Raw genomic sequence first — 6,135 nt, 5'->3', positions numbered from 1 at the left:
TGATCGGTGGTGGGGCCAGCCGGCCAACCGCCCATGGCCCCTTCCCCCCACCGGCTCAGCCCAATGGGCCCCCATCAGGGCAGGCCAGGTGAACCCCACACATGCAAAAATTCGTGCACCAGGCCTCTAGTCCTATCTAATAAAAGAATAATATGCAAATTGACCGTCACTCCAAGACACAAGATGGCCGCCCCCATGTGGTCAAAGATGGCTGGCCCCATGTGGACACAAGATGGCCACAAGATGGCCTGTAGGGGAGGGCAGTTGTGGGCAGTTAAGGATGACCAGGCCAGCAGAGGAGGGCAGGTGGGGGTGACTAGGCCAGCAAAGGAGGGCAGTTGGGGGTGAACAGGCCAGCAGCAAGGGCAGTTAGGGGTGACCAGGCCAGCAGAGGAGGGCAGTTGGGGGAGACTGGACCAGCAGGGGAGGGCAGTTGGGGTGACCAGGCCTGTAGGGGAGGGAAATTGGGGGGACAAGGCCTGCAGAGGAGGGCTGTTGTGGGCAATCAGGCCAGCAGGGAGGGCAGTTAGGGGTGACCAGGCCAGCAGAGGAGGGCAGTTGGGGGAGACCAGGGCAATAGGGGAGGGCAGTTGGGGGGAACCAGGCCTGCAGGGGAGGGAAGTTGGGGACAGCCAAATAGGGACAGAAGAAGTTGGGGACGACAGTTGTCGGTGACCCAGGCCTGCAGGGGAGGGCAGTTGTGGGCAATCAGGCCAGCAGGGAGGGACGTTGGGGGTGACCAGGCCTGCAGGGAAGGGTAGTTGGGGGTGACCAGACTGGCAAGGGAGGGCAGTTAGGGGCAATTGGGCCAGCCAGGGAGCAGTTAGGCATCAATCAAGCTGGCAGGGAAGTGTTTAGGGGGTGATCAGGCTGGCAGACAGAAGTGGTTAGGGGCAATCAGGCAGAGGCAGGTGAGCGGTTGGGAGCCAGCAGTCCTGGATTGTGAGAGGGATGTCCAACTGCCCATTTAGGCCTAAATGGGTGGTTGGACATCCCTCAAGCGGTCCCAGATTGGAGAGGCTGCAGGCTGGGCTGAGGGACAACCCCAACCCCCATGCACAAATTTCGTGCACTGGGCCTCTAGTATAATAATAAAGAGTTCAATGCAACAAAAAGGATATGACCCTTATAAATGTATATGTACCCACTATAAGAGCACCTAAGAATATAAAAAAATAACAATCAGAAAGAATATATGCACCCTATGTTCATAGCAGTGTTAGTTAACAATGGCTAAGATCAGGAAATAGCCCAAGTGTCCATTAGTAAGTGAGTGGATATATAGCTGTGATCCATTTACACATGGCATACTATGTGGCTTTAAAAATGAATGATTTTTTACTCTTAGCATGGATGGATCTGGAGATTATTATGCTAAGCAAAATAGGCCAGACATAGAAAGATAAATATCCCATGTTCTCACTTATTTGTTGGATCTAATAAACAAAATAAAAGTGACAAGAAAAATAGTTTTAGAGGTATGGATGCAAAGATGTCAGAGGTGAGATGTGTGTATGTGTGTGTGTTGGGGGGTTAACTAAAAAAACATATATGCATATCCATGGATTCAGACAATAGTGTTGTGAAGGGCTGGGTGTGGGTGGATGGATGGAAAGGGGGAGAGGGAGGACTAATGGGACATCTGTAATACTGTCAACAATAAAAAACAAATCAACTGCAAAGGAGGACTCACATAATCTACACAAGGGACATTCCTAAAGCTCCCAGCTAAGGTGATCAGGGAGACTGCATCACTGAGCCCCAAAGGATACTTACTACATAAGGCCACCCTACCAGGACTGGAGACATAGCAGATCGACATAAAACACAAAAACAAATGCAGAGAGGCAGCCAAAATGGGGAGACGAAAAAACAAAAAACAGGAGAAATCCCGGCCCTCCCAAAAAAGTGAATGAAATGTATACAGACAATCTACTGATAGAGAATTCTAAATAATGGTTATAAAGATGATCAATAAATGTGTGGGGTCCTTCCCGCCGCTCCGGCCTGCACTGAAGATGGCGGTCGCAGTGGGAAGGTTGCTCAGGGCCACGGTGCCCATCTCTGCCTCTGCAGCCCTCAGGCCTGCTGCTTCAAGAAGAACATGCTTGACAGGTGTACTGTGGTCTGCTTCCCAGCAAGCAAAATTTGCCTTTAGCACCAGTTCCTCATACAGTTCCCCATGCTCCTGCCACCACCCAGCATGCAGCCTATGTTAAGAGCACAGCCCTTGTTGAAGGAGAGTTCAAAGAACTAAGCCTTGGTGACTTTAAGGGGAAGTATTTGGTGCTCTTCTTCCATCCTCTGGATTTCCCCTTTGTGTGTCCTCCAGAAATCACTGCTTTCAGTGACAAAGCCGATGAGTTTCATGCTGTGAACTGGGAAGTTGTCGCAGTTCCCGTGGATTCCCACTTCAGCCATCTCGCCTGGAGCAACACACGGAGGAAGAGGGGCGGTTTGGGCCACATGGACATCGCACTGCTGTCAGATCTGACTCAGCAGATTTCCCGAGACCACGGTGCGCTGCGAGAAGGTCCTGGTGTTGCACTAACAGGTCTCTTCATCATTGACCCCAAGGGAGTCACCAAGCACGTGAGTGGCAATGACCTCCCCGTGGGCCGGAGCGTGGAAGAGACCCTTCGCCTGGTGAAAGCATCCCAGTTGGTGGAAGTCCATGGGGAAGGAAGTCTGCCCAGCAAGCTGGACCCCGGATTCTCCAACAATCAAGCCGCATCCGACTGCTTCCAAAGAATACTTTGAGAAGGCAAAGCAGTAGATCATCTCACGTGCACCTGCAGCTTCTCAAAAGAACCGCAGTTGGAGCTGATTTGTAGCATTTCAAAGATGATTATGTATAGAAAGCAAAAATCAATTATGTTTGCATTCATAACTAATACTCTAAATGTTTTGTTTTTGTAACATTGGCTAAGGCTTTTTAAACATGGGTAGTTACTAATATGAGTCCTTTATTGGTAACTTCTTGATGGCTAGCTAGTTTATAGGCTGCCTAGTTCACCTGTTTCTTTGATCAAGTCTTCAATAGGAAACTCTCTTCTTAGCCTTACCTGAACCTCTGTGTACACCAGTGTAGGACAAGTAGCGAAAGCTTCTAATAGAGTCCTGAAATTTTCTTTATGAATTTCTTTGTATTAAACGGAAATTTTTTTAAGGTAACAAAGATCATAGCTTTAAGTTTTAGTATCAGCAGTCTACTTTAACTCTTGGAGTGGAGATATATTTGATTGAAACAATGTGAATCATGTATTAAAAAAACACATGATTTCAACAGTTATTTTGCTTATTTTATTTGTTAGCTGAGTTAGTGTCTGCATACATTTCTAAATATTGATTGAAGGTAATTATAGAGGATATGTATTTAATCCAGTAATTGCATTTTGAAATCATTGTAATTATATTTTCTGAAGTGCTCAATGTGAAGCATATAATAAAAAATAAATATATCCTATCTAATAATAGACAAATATGCAAATTGACCACACCTTCACTACACCCAAGCCATGCCCACAAGCCAAGCCACGCCCACCAGCCAATCAGGACGAATATGCAAATTACCCCAACAAAGATGGCAGCTAATTTGCATATCAAGACAGCATAGAAAGAAGCCAAGAGCTGCAGAAGGGAGCAAAGCTGCGGAGAAGCAAGCAAGCCAGGGGGAGGAGAAGGGAGGAGCGGAGGCGGGGCCAAGGGAGAAGGAAGGAGAGCGGGCTGGCGGAGAAGGCAAGGCGGGGGAGAAGGGAGGAGCGGAGGCGGAGCTGGGGGAGAAGGGAAAAGCAGGAGGGCTGGCGGAGAAGGAGGGCCAGGGGAGAAGGAAGGAGAGCGGGCTGGCGGAGAAGGGAGAAAAGCAGGGGGCTGGCGGAGAATGCAGGGCGGGGGACAAGGGAGGAGAGCAGGCAGGGCGGGGTAGAGTGCAGCAGGAAACCCTATTGCAGGATTTTTCCTGCAACGGGAATGCTAGTTTTAAAATAAAAAAAGAAATTTATGGTAAGAATAGATGAACTCAGAACTTCAACAAAAAATTGGTAATCATAAAAAGTCATAAAAACACTAAAAAAGAATTGGTCAGAAATGAAAATATAATATCTGAAATAAAGAATACGCTAGAAGGAATCCACAACAAATTAGATAAAGCAGAGGATTGAATCAGAAATTTGGAACAAAGGTAGCAAAAACATCCAATGAGAGCAGAAAAAAAATAAGAAAATGAGAATAGTCTAAGGAACTTCTGGGACAACGTCAAACATAACAACAACCACAACATAAAGGAACTAGAAGAAGAGAGAGATCTAGGGATTTAGAACATATTTGAAAAAATAATGTCTGAAAACTTCTGTAACATGGTGAAAAGAAAATAAAAGGCCAGAAAGTACAGAGAATCCCAAACAAGATGAATACAAAGAAGACCACACCAACACATGACACATCACAATTAAAATGGCAAAGGTTAAATGCAAAGAAAGAATCTTAAAGCAGCAAGAGAAAGCTCCCAAGAAACTCAGCTGATTTCTTACAGAAATATTTCAGACAAAAAGGGATCAGCACAAAATATTCAAAGTAATGAACAGCAAACTCCTACAAGCAAGACTACATCACTGTGAAAATGATCATGTAAAATTGAGGGCGAAATGAAGAGCTTCCCAGACAACAACAACAAAAGGAGTTTGCCCTGGCAAAGTAGCACAGTTGGTTCCAGCATCGTCCTTATCTGCCAAGATTGTGGGTTGGATCAATGGTTAGGGAACATACAGGAATCAACTAATGGGTGCATATATGAATGGAGCAACAGGTCTCTTTCTCTCTCTCAAATCAATTAATTAAAAAAATTTAAAAAGTAATTGATTGTATAATTTAAAAAAAGAGGTTATCACCACCAAAAAAGTATTATAAGTAATATTTATTTATTTATTTAAAAATATTTTTATTGATTTTTAGAGAGCAGGGAAGGGAGAGGGAGAAAGAGAGAGAAACATCGATGTGACAGTGGAACATCGTTCGGCTGTGTCTTGCATGCCCCCCACCAGGGATTGAGCCTACAACGCAGGCATGTGCCCAGACCTGGAAGCAAACTGGCAACCTTTCAATGCACAGAATAACACCCAACCAACTAAGCCACACTGGCCAGGGCAGCAAGTACCTTTAAAGAGACTTCTTTAAGGAGAAGGAAAAAAAGATACACACCTAAGTATGTATAACAAAATGGCAATACCTAAGTACCTACAAATAATCACTTTAAATGTATATGGCTTAAATGCTCCAATCAAAAGACCTAAGGTAGCCAATTGGATAAAAAACCAAAATCCTTATATATGCTGTCTACAAGAGACCCACAGCAGAACAAAAGATATACACAAACTGACAGTAAGGAAATAGAAAAAATATATTTCATGAATGTGGAAATTTTAAAAAGCTAGGGTAGCACTACATGTATCAGACAAAGCAGACTTTATAATAAAGGCTATTTCACTTAGCATGATAATCTCCAGGCCCATTCATGCTTTTGCAAAAAGTAGTGGTGTTGGCCAGAGGGAGGGGGCGGGGCGGGGGGCTGGGTGGAGGCTGGCAAAGGGAGGGAAAGTACAGTAGGGATATCTGTAGTAGTGTCAACAAAAATGATAAAGAAAGAAAATAAAGGCTATGATAATAGACAAAGAAGGATATTACATAATGATAAAGGAATCAATCTAACTATAGGATATATAAACATGTATGCATCCAAAATAGGTCTCCTAAGTATATAAAGTAAATATTAATGGACATAAAGGGAGACATTAACAGCAATACAGTCAGAGAGGGGACTTTAACATCCTATTAATATGAATAGATATAGCTTGCAGAAAGAAAATTAACAAGGAAATAACATCTTAAAATGACACAATTGACCACAAGATTTATTTGATATTTCCAAGGCATTTAACCCCAAAGCAGCAGAATATACATTTTTTCAGTGCACATGGAACATTTTCTAGGAGAGACCAAGTGTTGGGCAACAAAACAAGTCTAAGTTTAAAGAGGTTGAAATCATATCAGGCATCTATTCTGAACACAATGGTATTAAACTAGAAACCACTTACAAAAAATTCTGAAAAACACACAAACACTTAAAGGCTAAATAAGATG

The 6,135-nt window shown here is 44.0% G+C and overlaps 1 pseudogene; it reads left to right on the top strand.

Annotated features, from left to right (window-relative positions):
* Positions 1 to 2,018: 2,018 nt before the first annotated feature.
* Positions 2,019 to 2,776, top strand: LOC129151460 (thioredoxin-dependent peroxide reductase, mitochondrial-like; annotated as a pseudogene).
* The last annotated feature ends 3,359 nt before the right edge of the window (positions 2,777 to 6,135 follow it).

The sequence above is a fragment of the Eptesicus fuscus genome, chromosome 14, assembly GCF_027574615.1.
Source record: "Eptesicus fuscus isolate TK198812 chromosome 14, DD_ASM_mEF_20220401, whole genome shotgun sequence".
In the NCBI taxonomy this organism is placed as follows: domain Eukaryota; kingdom Metazoa; phylum Chordata; class Mammalia; order Chiroptera; family Vespertilionidae; genus Eptesicus; species Eptesicus fuscus.
Note: the sequence above shows the minus strand (reverse complement) of the source record. Positions and strands in the feature narration are given on the sequence as shown.